The 16,351-nt window shown below is 51.4% G+C and overlaps 1 protein-coding gene across 7 annotated transcripts in view; it reads left to right on the top strand.

The window, feature by feature from the left end:
* Positions 1-16,351, top strand: part of CASZ1 (castor zinc finger 1) — a 212,273-nt gene that overhangs the window by 81,383 nt on the left and 114,539 nt on the right. Inside the window, exon 1 of one of the 7 annotated variants that reach the window (XM_052791545.1) lies at positions 14,882-15,235. The exons of 5 other annotated variants lie outside the window; for them this stretch is intronic. The gene's annotated coding sequence lies outside the window, so the exon portion shown is untranslated. Of the gene's footprint in view, positions 1-14,881; positions 15,236-16,351 lie in introns of those variants that run through there. One more of the 7 variants, XM_052791541.1, reaches the window with a different exon arrangement.

The following is a 16,351-nucleotide window of genomic DNA, read 5'->3' as shown; positions in this document are numbered from 1 at the left end:
CTCTAAACAGCTACCTCCCCCCGCCCCCCCCCCCCCCTTTTCATTTTAGCTCAGAAAGGTTACCCTGAGGCGCCTGGGACTGGGAAGCGGAGGGTGCTGGAGAGTGTGTGTGTCTCTTTAAATGCTCTTTGTGTCAGCGTGATAAGGAATTTGATGGCTTTATCAGAAATACCAAAGCTTTATTTAGCAGGGTGAGGCGAGCGCCACTCGGCTCCACACAATCTGCTGATAAATTGGAAAAAAAAAAAAAAAAAGGAGGAAAAAAAAAAGAGGCAGTGGGGGGAGGAAAGTCTAAACTTTCCCTGATTACATTTGGGCATGGCCCAGCTTCCAGGGGACGTGGAGCTGGGCACATTTCCCTGCCTGACTGCAGCCGCTCTGGATGGTAAGGCCAGGTGTGTATCAGTGTTCTTGCTCAAGACCAGAGCTCCTTTAAAGGACAGAAGCAACTTGGTTTTATCCCATTTCATCTTTCGGTGTCCCCACTCTTCACCTAGTCATGTCTCTCACATACTCCCTTTTCTTATCTTGTCCCCGGTTTGCTGCATGTCTCATCTTCCCTTTCACCTCTGCCCATGGTACTCAAGCATTTTTGGCCAACATCTGGTGTATGATACATGCCTTTGGATATAAAGGCCTTAGTATTCTTTCTCTGTTCCTCAAGCTGTGGACCTCAACAAGATGTTTGGGTTTGTCTGGTCTCTGGGTCTCATCTCCTTTACCTGGAGTCTGCCAGCCAGATCATATAAGTGAGAGGCAGAGGCAGCAAGGTAGGAAAGGAGAGGTGCCTCAGGGAGTCATTAGGCACAGTGTGGAGGGGACTTTTGCAAAGCATCCCTTCTGCAGAGAGATGAGGCCGGCACGGGACTGGCAGGGAGCTCACAGCTGGAATGGGAAACACCCCTGGGATCAGGTCTGTGTCCCAGCCTGGATTACTAATCCAGCTGCAGGAGGACAGGCTGACATCGGAGGAGCATATCCACCCTTGGATCTTGCTGTCCTCCCAGTGTCCCACTGAGCTGTGAGAGGATGTGTTTGCCAGTGCTAACTCCAGTGCTCCTACTGGCAGTGGGCATACCTTGGAGGGGGAGTAGACTTGATTGAGGAGCTAGTTTGGGTGAGCTGCTGCTCTTCCAGAGCAGAGATACGTAATCTGATTTAGACTATTGCAGACCACCATATTGTGGGGACCCCCTGCAGTGAGGGCAAAACCAAGTCAGAGAAATCTTCCCTTCAGTCCACTGTTGATGGGTTTAGGGAAGACAGTGCTGAGTGAGGAGGCTAGGATGCATGACCCTGTCCTGCTAGCACTGTGTAATGCTTAATGCTGCTTTGCTTCTAAGTGGGCTAAACCTTGTTTTGGTGGTTAAATCGCAGAACTGGGAGTCAAGCCTCCCGGTCTCCAGCCACAGCTCTTCCACCAACTCCCCCATGGAAATCTGCTGCCTTCTCCTTGCCTCTGTGAAAGGACTCCATGCACAGGAGCAGAGTAGCACTCAGGTTTGCAGCAGAGCAAGGAGTGTGCAAGGTTTTCCAAAGGATGCACATTGCCACGGCTCCACCAAGGTCAAAGGAGTTGCGCTGCCTTAGTGAAACAAGTCTGGCCCCATGTTTCTGTAGCGCTTTGAGATCCGAGTTGGGAGGAGCTAGAGACAGACCCAGTATTTCTCCTGATTTGTGTTTATCATTAACACATGATATCTATTATATATTGTTACCATGTTTTGTTGTTCATTGCGTGCCTGCAAGCAGGCCACACACATTGTGACAGTTCTGGTCCCTTCCTGATCTCGTGCCTCCACACCTTTTCTTTCCATCCTTCTGTTCATTCTTACTCCTCCTCTTTCCTTTCTCTCTTTCTTTTGATTTTTCCTCTCTCCTCGGCTTGCACGCACACACACACAAACACATACACATATAAAGCCCTTTCACAGTTGGATCATCTGTTCTTGGCTCTCGCCCACATCTCTTTTTGATGTGGTTTCTAGAGGGTTTGGGCCAAGTCCCCCATTTCTCTCTCTGTCATCAGGAAGCCTGCTGCAGCCTCTGATTCCAGCTGGATCTGGTTAACTCTCTCTTAGGAAACCTTGCCACCTACCAGAGTAAGACTGGTGCTGTAAGCCTGGCCGGAAAGGAGAAAGAGGGCTTGAGCTGCTCTAAGTTACAGCCTGATGTTCTGGACAGTTACTCATGATTTACACTAATGTCCCTAAGCACAGAACAAGGTCCTGAGCTGATGCAGCACAGAGTGTCTGGATGCACTGGCTGTGGAGCTGCTCCTTTAGAAGATCTTGTTGGGGTTGTGTGGTGCTTCTCTTCCACAAAGCTGGCTGCTGAGGGGCAGCACCCTGAGCTCTAGGCAGGGCTGTGGCTCATCAGCTCTCATTTTGGGGCTTCTCATAAGGATGTAAAGCACATTTGATCTTGGTCTCAGCCTGGGGCATCTTTTGGCTTGCTTGAAGCCCTGTCTAGGGCATTGCTGTCCCTCTAGCTACTGTATGGGAGGTCAACCTGTTCACTTTAGCACCAAGTCAGAGAGAACCATGGTCCCCAGGAAATGCAGCGTTCAGTCCTACAGGCGATTCATCCTCCTTTGGAAGGCAGCATAAAAATGGTGTAACTGTGCATGTGAGAGGTCGAGTAGACAAATTTAGAAGAGGCTTAATAGCAATTACATTTAAATGACCCCTCTTTGGAAGGTTTCAAAGATCCCAGGTCACTTTTGGGAAGAGAGGCTTTCCTGAGTGCTCCTTGTCTGATTTCTCTCTGTGGCAGCAGAGTGGCTGCATCGCAGCTGGCTGTGCTCAGAAGTGCGTTGGAGTCCCCTGGGGGCTGCTGTTAATAGTTGTGCTTTCAGCACAGAGCGGGTGGATTGGACAAGAGGACAGAGGCAGGGGACACAGCACAGTCTTCTCAACACCATTCTTGTGAACTGCCTGCTCAACCTGCCGTTGTGGCTTGACTCAAATCCTGTTAAGTCGACAGCAAAACTTTCACCAGCCTCAGTCCATGGGCCAGTAAACAGCAAACATTTTCAGCCAGGTCAGTTCCAGGGCCAGGGATGGGTTTAGGAAAGAAACACCTGAGAGACAGTTTGCTTTAATAAAATGGGGAGGGAAGTGAGAGCAGATTGCTTTGGGCATGGGTAATGGGGCATGGAGACCTCGCTGACTCAGCCAGCACTGCGAACTCTGTCCTGGTCATTCAAGCTGTGGCCACTTATCCTCTTGTCTGAAATGAGCCCATCAACTCGGCCTGCTACCCAGCAGGCTCGTGTCCCCTGCCACAAAACATCTTTCCACGTGGCACTAACTGGCCCTTGCTGGCTGTACGAGCCAGGAGCCAGGGCCAGAGGGGCTGTGGAGCCTCGACCCCTTTGGCGTCTCTTGCAGCTCAGTGACAAGGTGGGGACAGTTTGCCCCATGGCTGCCCAATGCTGCTCTGTGCATGCAGCCCACATGCAAACTTTGCATTTGCTGCAGCCGGCGATCCTGGACTAATTTTTTTCCTTTCTAAAAGGAAAATTTGAATAGAATGGGCTAAAAGGCCTTGGGCTCTCCCAGTGTGGGCCTGGGGTGCTGGGACAGCATAGCTCCTCCCTGAAGCTGGCTAATAGAAATCAGTCCTGATTAGGATTAGTCCAGCCAGCACTGAGCTGGCAGGCTGATAATCTAATAAAAATTCCCAGGATTGGTTTACTCTGGGGAGGATTTGCGCTGGACGCGGGAGGAGCAGGATTAGCCCAGCTGTGTTAGGGAAGGGAGGGCAGCCGAGGGTGGGCAGGGAGGCTGCCGAGAGGGTGGGGGGAGCAAGACAGACAGCAAGAGTAAGTGGAAGTGACAGGGTCAGACCGGGCCTTTGTCCTACAGCCTGATTAGAGAGTCTGCCCCCAGTTTCTTACACTTTGGGATGTTGTCGGACAAACTGGAGCTTAAATCTGTCAGAGCACAGTAGAGATTGGAGTTGACGTCCCGGGAACATATTCCTTGCTGTGCAGAAATCCAGCCCTGCTGGGAAAATGTAAAATGCCCATCCCAGCCCCCTCTGAGCTGGAGGAGATGTGAGCTCAACTTCTTCCTTCAGCTATGTTGAGTGGTTGAGGCTGAGCAGCAGAGAGGCTTGTCCAGAAGCAGGTATCTGCCATGAATGGTCCATGTCCAGTTCCAGACTAGTCTCTCCAGCTTCATCCCCTGATGGAGAGGAAGTCCTGGAAGCCAGATTGTTGTGCTCTGGCTGAAATCACCAGCCTTTGCTTGACATGGTGGCAAAGGCACCCACCATGTGTGAGTGAGAACTCAGCAGGAGATCCCTGTTCTTCCAGGGAATCTCAGGGTGAGCAGAAAAGCTCCTTTGTAGGCAAGAAGGCCTGAGGCTGCAGGGAGTGACTTTTCAGACTGGAGGTGCCAAGGACTTCTTTGGCTGCTGTTACTGAGGAAGACCCTTAGTAAGGGAGGCAGAGCAGGAGGGTCTTTTGAAGGCAGTATTAGCCAGACCCCAGCTGTGCAGGCACTCAGGAACGTGCTTCTCGGTGTTGCTGGTTTTTTGGCAGCTCTGAAAGCGCTCCATGCCCCACCTTGAGTTGCCTGGGGAGCTGCTGGTGTGCCTGGTGCAGTGCACAGGCATGGGGAGCTCCTGTCAGCCCTCATCTGGCTGCTCTGCTGGTTAGCAGGGGGAACCCAAGCTGCCTTTCTCCTGCAGGGCTCCTCAACCTGTAGCCCCTGGAATGACTGTGAAAAATAGAAGTAACCCTGAAATGTGCATGCCCATTCCCATAATTTTAAAGCAAGAATATGTGGGGGAAGAAGAACAAAGACTCAATGTTTTCACCTAGATGTTGCACAAGATGATCTGTGGATTATTTCAGCCATGTTCTAGTGCATTATCAAAAGGTGTCCTTCCAGTCTTCTCTGGCTTCCTCAGCTGTGTAGTTTAATGCTCCCTAGACAAGGTGGGAGAGAGCCCCACAATCTTCTGAACTTATCCTTTAATTCTCCCTGTTACTCCCATCTTCTCCCCTTCAACTCATTTGGGCTGCCTTTTCTGTTGCTTGCCTGGGAAGTTCATCACAAAATCCTAGACTCTTTAAATGCATCTTATCCCTCTGGGGACACTGCAGTTGGATAAGGACACCTGCATAGAGGGACCCTTCAGAGCGTTAAGTGGGGAGTCCTGCCTGGAGCAGAAGAATGGGAACAGCTATTCCAGATGTTCATGGACACAAGGCAGGAGCTGTATAGGATGCAAACCTCCTCCTGGAGTCTGAACTCCACAGAGAAATGCCCTCAGAGCTCCAGAGGTTGCAGGTTGTGTGAGGGGTTTTTTTTTCCCCTTTAACAGCTGCAGCTACTGTGGATGGGCTGGAGCATTTCCCAGTGGAGTGCATCTGTCTGTGAACCAGCATCCTAAAAGCTCTGGGTCTGGCAGTTCTTTGGGAAACACCCCCTAACCATGAACCCCCACCCCAAAAAAGAAAGAAAGAAAAAGCCTCTAAGATGAAACCAAGATAACTAAATAACGAGAGCACTGTCCTCTCCAGGCTCGGGTAGCTGCATATATGATTGTCAACTTGATGAAATCCCCCCGGATGTAATGAGCTGATTTTCTGCTGTTAATATTGCATCTGCTGATGAAGGATTCGTTAGGATAATGGAACGAAGCTAAAATATAAATGACTCGCTGTCAAGAAGCAGCTTTTGCTTGTGTTCTCCTGACAGTTCCTCGGCCACGGCGAGGGAGTTTTGTGCGCTCCGCACACGTTTGCGAGGTGTGTACGATCATTTGGTCCTGCATGTACAGGGACAAACGTGTCAGAGTATGTTCCCTATGAGCTGATTGCCCTGGTAGCCTGGAAGCCCACGGCATGCGCCCGTCCCGACCTGCTGGCACACTGCTGGGCAGCCGAGGCACTGGCGTTTTTCTCTGTGCCGGTGACTGCTGCTTTTTGCCTGCCAGTGGGGACCGAACGGTGCTGCTGTCAGGGAGCAGCGGCCAGACGAAGGTGCTCCTTTGCTAAGCTGAGGCTGCCAGGAGAGGTGAGGGAAGGTGTGCCTCTGGAAAAGTATCTGCGCCTTTACTCCAGGTCTTTTTTGTAGCTGGCATGTTCCTTTTTTCATTTTGTTTTGTTGCCAAAGTTGCTGGGTTTTCTTTCTGAACAAGAGAAATCAGTTTAAGCACGTTAGGAGGTGAAACTGATCTTTGCTCACAAAGCTTTTTGAGATGCAGAGTATTATTTTCATTGGAAAATGCAAAAAAGATTTTGATAAAAGGGGTCTTACTATTGCTGAGTAGTAATCTTACATCTATGCATAAAAACTCAAGGTTCCGCTGTCTGTTTTGAGAGAGGGGGTTGTTTTTCCCTGCAAAAAGTAAAACGGAACCAGCTCCGTCATTGAGGGGATTTCAACTTTAATACAATTTCGCACACGCGTCCCCAACACTAGTTTGCTCATCCCATTTCAGGGTTGTGTGCACGCATCTGATTGTGTGTTAAATCTTTGTTATCAGATGTGCAGGGAGGAAAACCTAAGAATATGTTTACAAGTATCTTTGGTATCTTAGACTTTCTGTACATTTCATAACAGCATTAACCAAAACATAACATTACCAACCCCTCATTTTACCCTGTGTCTAAGGACATTTGGTGTTTTCCCTTAAAGTCCATGTTTATGGACACAGGAGACCGAATGAGAATATCAGCTTTCATTATTTGTTTGGTTTTTTTAGTTTTTAATCACATTTCTCGCTCTTCTGATTACCAAGGAGGGAAAAAAAAAAGGAATGAAAACATGAACTGTAATGGCTCAAAAATGAAATTTAAAAAGGCCTTGTTTTCTGTTATTATTTTTCAAATCACATTTTTCAGCCAATAATGTCAGGGATCAGAGCAGTGATTTTTTTTCTTTCTTTTTTCTTTTTTTTAAATAGCTGGAGCTGACACACTCAGATGTGCTGTTTTTCTGGAGGTGTGAGGTAGTGGTGTCCCAGCCCCTCTAACCTGCACATCTTTGGTGGGTGTTCAGGTTCCTCTCCCGGTCCAGCAAAGCCTTACCTGACCCGGCTCTACTTTTGGGGAGTTCCTCGCACTGTTCAGACTCTCCTCCTAGCGAGGAACATCGGTGGTTTAACTGAATCATTCTTTACAAAAGACCATGAATATAAATGATGGGGGAGGGGGGAGACATATGAATATGATGCTAGAAATTTTGCACTGAAATATATTTGATGGAAAACAGCTTTCTGACAGAGTGAAATTTGGAGTGTGTGCCTGTGTGCGTGTATAAACATATATGTATCACTTTTTCAACCCTTTTTGTGAAAACATTTCTTTGCTCTTCCTCATGATAAACACTACATGGAAGAAAATTTTCAACTGAAAAATTACTTTCCCCAAGATACTTGGCAGGAAAAACAATCCTTTGCTAACCAGTGTTCTGTCCGAATTTGAACTGCTTGTGGAAACTTAAGGAAACGAGTGAGGTAGTGGTCCCTTGCACTGGAGGCAAAGTGCAAGGGACAATTAAGTCCAGTGCTGGCTGCAGGCATCTTCCTTGGCCCCGTCCCACCGGAACCCCTAAAGATGACTCTGCATCAGGACTCTGGCATGCCAGAAAAGGCAGAGCAGGGACACTTTCCAGGGGACCAGAGTTACTCCCAATGGCAAGGTGGTGCAGAAAAGGTGGAAAACCTTTTGTGTTTCCGCGCTTTCTATTGCACAAGCTTTGAAGTTCCAGACTCGCAGAGGAAGAAGCTGGTGAACAATGTGCAATTTCTTTGCTGCCTCTTGGCGACAGTAACATAGCCAGTCCCAGGCAACTGAAAGTCCTAAGCTGGGCTCCAAAAATGTGAGATCATCCTAGAGATTTTTAGATGGAGTAAGTAAATGCCGAAGGGTATGACGTTCTTGGACTTGCTTCCTGAATCCTTCAGCCTTCCTGGGCTTTTCTCTGCAGAATTAGCCTTGGCAAGGGAGAGGAGGTGGGCAGGGAGGTCTGACCAGCGTCCTTCCCTCTTGGCATCTCTGAGGCTTTTTATACCAGTTGCTTAAAGGCAAAGAGCCAGATCCCGAGCCAGCGTAAACCAGCACAGCTCTGTCGATGTCAGCAGGGCCTCCCTAATTCACACCCACTCGGGCTCTCCTCCCAGCATCAGGGAAGCTCTTTTGAGGAATTTGGTTGCGAATTCAAGGACTGCTTGGCTGGGACAGAGTGTCTGTGTTATGGGAGGGTCCCCTTGGCTCTGGGGGCTTGTTGGCTTTGGGCAGGCTCGACCTACAGCAACCAGCCTGGGGGGAAATCACAGACCCCCTCTCCCCAAATCCTCCACTTTGTTTTTTCCTCTGTTTCCACCCTTGTCCAGGTACCCCCAGGGCCTAGCAAGCCCTGTCACCTCTTCCCACATACCAGGTCTCTTGGGCCATCACTTGGAGCGTATATGTGTGTTTCTGTGTGTCACACTTAGTTTTTTTCCTGGGGTCCCCTGCTTCATCATTATCTTAATCACTGTTGTGTTAAGTTTCATGCTTCTTTTGACCTTTATTTTTGGCCTGGTTATGCTGTTTATCTGCCTCTGACACTTGTCCCCTGGTGCTATTGCCAGGGAAACCCAGCACAGAGGCCTTTCCCTTTTCCCCCACCCCCTTGTCCCTTTCTGTTTAATTTTTTTCTTTCCTCTTTTTTCTTTTTTTGTCTTTTAACATGGTTTTCCTAAAAAGTTTTTTAATCAATCAAATTTGAGGCAGAAAATAGGCTTGGTCACGCCTGGTCCTTGGGTCGTGTGACACTCACTCAGGGTCCTGACAGCTCCTCAAAAGGGGCACCCGGGACGAGGAGGGGGGGGGCCGGCAGCGCGTTTCCCCAGGAAAGGGCCCGTTTCCATGGCACTGCCCCCACCTCTCCGCCATCCGCCAGCCCGATGTGGGCCTGAGGCTCTTCAAAAGGGGTGTTGGGAAGCGTGCGTGTGTGCGGGTCTGGGGAACAAAACGGTGGCGCGGGGGCGGCAGCGGCGGGGGCGTGCTGGCTGCGCTGACAGCTGCCGGGGTTCTCTGCCACCGGAGCTCGTGGGGAGCCAGCGGGAGCGACAGCGATTGAGCCAGGGCCCCAGCCAAATCCGCATAATCAGGGGCTTTTCATAAATGCCCCATTTTTCATCCCCATCTAAGGCATTTGCTCTGAGAGAGCTGGTAGCCCTGACATGGAGGGACAGCACTCCTGAGTCCTGGTGCACACCCCTGGCTCTGCCCGTCTCTCTTGCTCTGCTCCCCCTGCACCCTCCTCCTCCTCTGCCCTGGTCTCGCACATTGGCAAGGGCCCGCTCCTCTGCCGAACTGCAGCTCCTGCCCCTCTGGCTATGGTAGGGCCCTGCCGGGGCTGGGACGGCGGAGGGAGCGTGGAGCCGGCCTCATGGCTATGTCGATGGTGCCGGCTCCCACCACGGCAGGACCCGGTCTCTGCATGTGCCTTGCCATCCTTGGCACTGTCGCTTTTCCCTCGGGTCCCCCCTGCTTCCCTCACCTCTGCCTTTCCCCACCCTGCCCTGGGATACCACTTGCCCTTCTGCTACCTTCATCCAAAGCTCTGTGCTGGGGATTTTAAAGTCCTTTTCTACCCCTCCGCCCCCTTCTCAAGCTCTCTTCTTTCTCACTGTTCCCTCCTGTCCTTCTTTTCCCCATGCCCTTTCCAGTTCTCCATTTGTGCAGGGTCTTTTTCTCTCTCTCTTTTTTATAATTAATGATTAGTTTTAATTGGTTTGCTTAGGCAGCCTGACAGCAAATTAGCAGGAGCCAGCCCAGGGCTGCCGAATGCCAAGTTTGGGGACTGCTGTGCTTTACAGATGTCAGGGCGGGAGGTGAACTCCTTGAGATCCTCCCTTGGCACCCCCCCCACCGCTGTGCTGGGCGGTGCTGTAGCTGCACTGCGAGGTGGGGGTGTGGGGCCTTTCCTGGTCCTGGGTGCCATCAGTGCTGGGATGCTGGGACCAGCAGTGGATTGGGACCAGCAGGGCTGCTGTCTCCCTTCCGTCTGTCCCATGCCTGGCCCCAGCAGTCCAGAGGTGGCTGATGGGCACTGAGCTGCAGGGTTACCTTCAGCATGGCCCCTGTCCCTTTTCTACTGTTCAGCACTAGTTTTGCTCCTTCTTTTTGCATCACCTTTATTGAGCTGGACTGGGCTCTGCTCAACAGGTTTGAGCAGAGGGGGAAGGGGTGAGAGGCAGGGCAGGATTTCCCCGGGGAGTGCTGTGCCGAGGGGGAGTCCTCAGGAGCAATGAAGCAGGCGGCTCTACCCAGTGCTAAAAGGCAGGTAATGGGGAAAGGGTGGGAAGGGAAGGGGGGCTTTGCTCTTTTCTTCCTTCGCAGTGATTTCCCTTTGCTTTGCTTCTCTTTTCTTTGCCTTTTTTATAGCTCCCATTTTTCTTTTTTATGAGAGAGAAACTGCAGGGTTCTCCCAGGGCTGGGAAGAGCACTCGGTCCCAGGCTGCTCCCAGCCAGATGGAGGGGAAGAGAAGGGGGGCAGTGGGCCTGTAATCCTGGGAGGAGAGTTTTCCTGGTTAAAGAGGATTGGGGATGGAGTCTAGGACATTTCAGCCTGTTGTTTCAGGAAGAAGGGGCAGACCATGACCTATTTGGGATGCTTGTTACCCTCATTTTTGGCACAAAACTTTGTGGAGCACACTGGCAGCTGTGTAGCCCTAACAATCAGTGGATGTAGTTGGTTTGTATTGCGCTACTGGTATTGCCTTGTAATGGCAGCTGAAAAAGGGGAAAATGGGAGATAACATGAGTTTCCCTCCCCTTCAGCCTATGCGTTTTTCCCTGAGCAGCCCAAGATCGGTAGGAGATGATAGCTGGGTGTGACTGTGTGGTGAGAGCGTGCAGGACTCTGTCCCAGGAAACTCGGGGTGTCCTTCAGCTGCCCCTTGCTCTGCCCTGTTGGTCATGCCAGTTCCTCACCTTGGCTCACCAGCTTCTCCCCCTGCTCAGGCCAGGCTTGGGCCAGGCTGGGGACGTTTCTGTGCCGCTGCCCCATCCCCTCACTCCTGAGGGAGGGTGTGAGCTGCATTCCTCTGAGCATCAGCGCCTGGGCAGGGTCCATGGCCCAGAGCCCAGGCTGGGCTTGCAGAGGAAAGAGATGGGCTTTGTAGCTGCCTTTTGTTCTGAAACATCTACTCAGCAGATGACAAGGCCCAACTGTATTTATAGAGCACCCAGGATATTCCAGCCCTTCTGCAAAACCAAGAAGGCTTGTCGGGCTGGTGACAGTAGGGGGTGTTTCTTGTCCCCAGCAATCCTGGACCTTCTCAGTTATCCTTGCTTCAGGTGTTAATGGGTGCTTTTGCCCTCTCTGGATACCAGACCAGCCTTCCAGCTGAGTGTTAATATCTACATATGCCTTTTTATGGGATCCAGAGCATATGCAGAACTGAAATAAGAGGGATCTGGTGTCTTCCTGGGATTTCTGTCATGGAGGAACAGTCTTTTTGTCAGTCACAGAGGTCCCTGCTGCATTCCAGATTCATGAAAGATGGAAGCCAGCACAAACACGTCTGCTAGCAGATCCGTGTGTTGTTCAGCTGTGAGTGTACTGGCAAACACCATGCTGTGATACCTTGCTGCAGCCTGGCCCCTTCCCCAAAGACTTGTACATTTAGAGCTCACTCAGGTGAAAATACTGATAATGCACGTAGAGACTGATGCTATGCAGGCGTCCCCTGAGACTCAGAGGCTTTGGTCACAGTGCTCACTCCTCTGCCCCTGCCCTGTTCAGGACATGCTGCTGTGCACACTCACACAGCTCAAGTGTCACTCCCCAGTCCTGATGTGACCCTTAACAGAGAGTCCTTCACGTGGCTTTGCCAGCGTTTTGGACCTTAATTGAGCTTTGGGCCTCTGCAGAGCAAGGCTAGGGATGAGTCTTCCTTTCCTGGGGAAGGAGGGAGAGGGATGAGAGAGAAGTGTGGAAAAATACCTGCTAGAAAAGGCATTGAGACCTCCCAGCTCATTTCACTTTTGTGTGATCTTGGCTTATTCCCACAGCTGGTGTCCATGCAATAACAGAAGGTGCATTTTGAACTGCTGCAAAACTTCCATGTTCTGTGTGCTTAGGAAGTCCTCTTTTCCTTTTCACACCCACTCACCCTCTCGGGAGGTGTTTTAAGACCCTTTTCACTTTCTTGTAGGCTGTTTACATTTCACTGCACTTCAGTGAGCCAAAAGGGGCTCAAGGAGTTGGCCATATGCTGTACACCCTCGTGTGCCAACAAGACTGTGACAGATCCAGCTGAGCCTGGTTATGACCCAGGCTGTGTTGTCTGTTTGTCAGTCCGTTGTTGGCCAGTGCCAAGGAATAAGTCGTGCTCAGACTTTTTTGGCCAGGTGAGGCTTGGGCCAGGCCAGACACATGACCACGTGCCCAAACCCTGTGCCATAGCTCCTACTAGTGAGGCACATGCAGCACTCAGCAGAGAGCTCAAGGACTGGCAGTGCTGTGGTGGCTGTATTCCCACCTGTAGGGCCGAGCTCAGGATGCAGGGCACTTGCTCTGCGGCTTACGAAGTTTATTGCTGATACCAGACTGATCAGGACAGTTTCAAAAATTGGTAGTGCCGCTGGAGCGTCAGGCGCTCTATGAAGTTAAAGGAAGGCACAGCTCTTTCCCTGTGAGAGTAGCCATCCTTCTTCCTGGTGTCAGAGCTGTTCCTTCACTTCTCATTTTAGCAATGTGGGTGCCAATATTCGACCTCTCCCTTTGCAGTTTAGGGGACTCTCTTATAATTGTGTAGTTCTTGACAACTGAATAGCAGCTGAGGATCACCAGCTGTTTCACCGTAGAGCTACGGGAGGGAAACTGAGGCATGGAGCTGAAGGTGCCTAAAGATGCCCTCAGAGTTCCCCGAGTGACTCGCTGAGGGGTTACGCTGCCTGGGGTCCTCGGTTGCACATCCCACAGGCTGCCAACACAACCCATCGTTGCAAATGAAACTGAGGGGAGCGGAAAGGAGTGATGCCTCCCACACTGCCCTGCTGTGCATTTGGCTTGGCTTGTCGCCCTTCCTCTCCTCTTCCTCCCCCAGCACCCCTCACTGCCAGCACGTGCCCTCAGTCCTGCCTCGGCCGGCAGCCTGAGCTGGCTCCTTTAAGGCAGGCACGCCGGGGAATTGTGCGTGGTGCCAGCCTTCGCTGCAAGTGCCTCTCCCGCTTCCCCCTCGGAAAGTTTCCTGCCCAATTGTTATGTGCGATCCGATCTGAAAGTTGCTCTCTAAGCTTCTTGTCACATTTTGACTTAATGAAGTGCAACTGGAGTGGGAATTGGGGTTCATCACGCCAGTCTCACTGCGCTCCCTTGTTGTCAGAAAACAGGGGCGGTTGGGGACCGTAATGCAACGCTGCAAGTCGTTATCATTCCGGTCAGTCTGTTTAACACAAAATTAAACAAAGAACTAATTAGTGCCTCATGAATTAATAAATGCGCAGTTGCCGGGTAGGAAGGGGAGGAAGGAAAAAAGGTTGTTGAAGGAAAGATACTGAAAAAGTCGAATTAGGATGTTGTGTCAAGGGGAAAAAAAAAATCTGAGTCCACTTTGGCGAAGAGTTTGGATCCATTGGTTTCCTTGGAATAAGCTCCCCTCCTCCTCCTGCGTCCTGCTTGTCTGCTCTAGAGCAGCGATGTACGGGCAGGCACGGGGAAGAGGCAGCCTTTCGGTGCTTAAAGGGGGCTTATAAGAAAGATGGGGGAAAACTTTTTAGCAGGGCTTGTTGCAGTAGGACAAGGGGTAATGGTTTTAAGCTAAAAGAGGGTAGATTTAAACTAGATACAAGGAAGACATTTTTTATGATGAGGGTGGTAGAACACTGGAACAAGTTGCCTGGAGAGGCTGTAGAAGCCCCATCCCAGGAAACATTCAAGGTCAGGTTGGATGGGGCTCTGGGCAACCTGATCTAGTTGAAGATGTCCCTGCTCATTGCAGGGGGGGTTGGACTAGATGACCTTTAAAGGTCCCTTCGAACCCAAACTATTCTATGATTCTATGATTTCTTCACGATGTTCCCTAGAAGCTGGAGCTGGGATCCACAGGCCAGTAGCCAGATATAAATATTTATCCAAAGAGCTTTATGCCCAGATGTGGGAGCTGAGAGGTGTGGGGTGGAAGCCCTTCCTTGGAAAGGAGGGAGGCTTCGAAGATGGTCGTGGTGAGCAAGTCTCCTTTCTTTGTCCAAATGCTTTGGAGCGTCATGCTTTCTGGTGAGGGGTATTATGTCACGGTTGGGGTCTGTCCCCAGAAGGTTTGTCTTCCTCTGACTCAGGGGAGGGAGCCAGCCTTTGGTCTCCTGAGTCAGAAGAGGGGGCCGGAGCAAGTCAAAGGGGAAGCCCCATGGAGGAGGGCAAGGAGGCAGGGACAAGGTAGGGAGGAGGAGGAGGAGGGAGGGTGGCAGTGGGGTAAGCAGGAAGAGGGGCAGGGTGAGGCGGCACCCATGGCTTCACAGGTGGCAACACGTTGCTCATTTTTCTGGAGAATCCAAGATTGTCACAGTAACAGTGTGTAATCTCAGATTAACTATGTCCCAGCAATGCTCCCCCTGCCCCTGCTCCTTGCCCTATCAGTGCTAGCCGGCCTCGCTTCCCTCATGGAGGCATGCAGCGCTGGGGAGGACGGCTGGCACTCTCGCAGCGGAGCTGGGCGCGCGGGCTGTGCTGGATGCCTACCCGGCCAGCCAGCCCCGCAGGTGCCGTGCCGTGCCACGCTGCAAGTGAGCGGGCTCTGCTCTGGCGCATTGTCAGGCAGGGAAGCAGGCAGAGCTGGGGGAGGGAAGAGTCCATCCTTAAGAGGACATGTCAAGTACAATTAGCGTTATCTGTCTAAATATGTACTGGGAACACAGAATACAAGAGGAGGCCTGGCTGGCTTTAATGGAGACATATGCAAGGTCATATTGCCTCATACAATCCCCCAATCTGATTTGGGGATTACACATTCTAAGTAAATTGGCGTTATTCCTCTTGCATCATTGATAAGCTGCGGCCGAAAGAAGGGGAGTAAAAAAAACAATTAAAAACTCAAACCCAAGAATTGACCGTGCACAGGGGCGAGGGAGTGAAGCCAGGAAGGCAGAGAGAGTTACAGGCAGAGAGCTCGGTAAAGGGGGAGAGAACAAAAGGGAGGGAGAGAAAAAAGAGCATGACAGAATAGCAGAGAAAGCGATGGAAAGAGCAAGGAAGAAGGGAAGAACAAAGGGAAGAAAAAGGTGGGAGAGGGGATGAGAGAGCCAGAAGGACAGAGGGTGCCAGGGTGGGAGAAGGACCTCAAGTGGGGGAGCTGTTACTCCAGCCATGCCCTCAGCCTTGTTAGCACAAGGATTTGAGTGGGAAAGGAAGGAGACAGGCTGGTTATGCATCTTCCTCACCCGAGGGGCTCCCTGTGTTCCGTGTCCGTCCATCCATCTGGGATATCTCACCAGCTCCTTCCCACTCTGGGTCCCAGCCAACACCAGGCATCTATCTTTGGCGCAGCGTGCAGGCAGCGGTGGAGTGTGAGTGACAGGAGGAGGCTGTCCGCACGCATGGAGCACCAGGGCCCCAAAACACAGGGGCGAGCCACAGCGGCAGCAGAGAGTCCCCAGAGCCAAGTCCCTCTCACTTTTGCTCTCCAGGGGGCTAAAGCAGGGTCCCTACAAGGAGCTGAGTTGCGGCACACTTTGCTGCACCCTGGAGAGAGAGGCATGCTGTGAGTTGGTGCTTGGCGCAGGCGGTTGGGGCTCCTGGATTCAACCACGGACTCACTGTGCGTGACCTGGGGCCAGTTTTTCATTTCACTGCCATGTCTCAGGCAGTTGTGATAGCTGTTTTGGCAGGGCTGCAAAACAGAGACTGCAGGAATGGGCCAAGCACCCTTGCCATTGTGCATGAAGCCACCCTGTGCTCCCTGCCACCTTCCGTCTCTGGGAGAGGGAAGTCCCTGGCTGGCTGAGTGTGGAGCAGTCCTCCCCCTCCCGCAAGCTGTCCTCCCACCCTGCCTGTGCAGGATAACCCCCTCCGGAAGTCTCACGGCACGGCTTTTATGCTCTGTCACATTTTTGGAACATATGGTTTTAAATAATTCAATTTACTTTTCATGTGTTTTGCTGTGACTTTTTTTCCCCTGTCCCTTTTCTCTTTCCTCCTCGCTCTCTGCATTCTCCAGGAAGGAAGACGCACAGATGAGTGGATAAGGGGGTTCAGTGCCTTGGGACCCAGTCCTGCACCCCGTCATCTTGTGCCTCATTGGTGTGCAAGGGAGGCCTCAGCATTAACACACTGGTGAACCTCTGGGAAAGAGGGGTCAGCAGAGGAAGTGGGAAGATTGGAAAGGGAAAAATTTGGCA

This window comes from Harpia harpyja, chromosome 7 (assembly GCF_026419915.1).
Source record: "Harpia harpyja isolate bHarHar1 chromosome 7, bHarHar1 primary haplotype, whole genome shotgun sequence".
Lineage (NCBI taxonomy): Eukaryota > Metazoa > Chordata > Aves > Accipitriformes > Accipitridae > Harpia > Harpia harpyja.
Note: the sequence above shows the minus strand (reverse complement) of the source record. Positions and strands in the feature narration are given on the sequence as shown.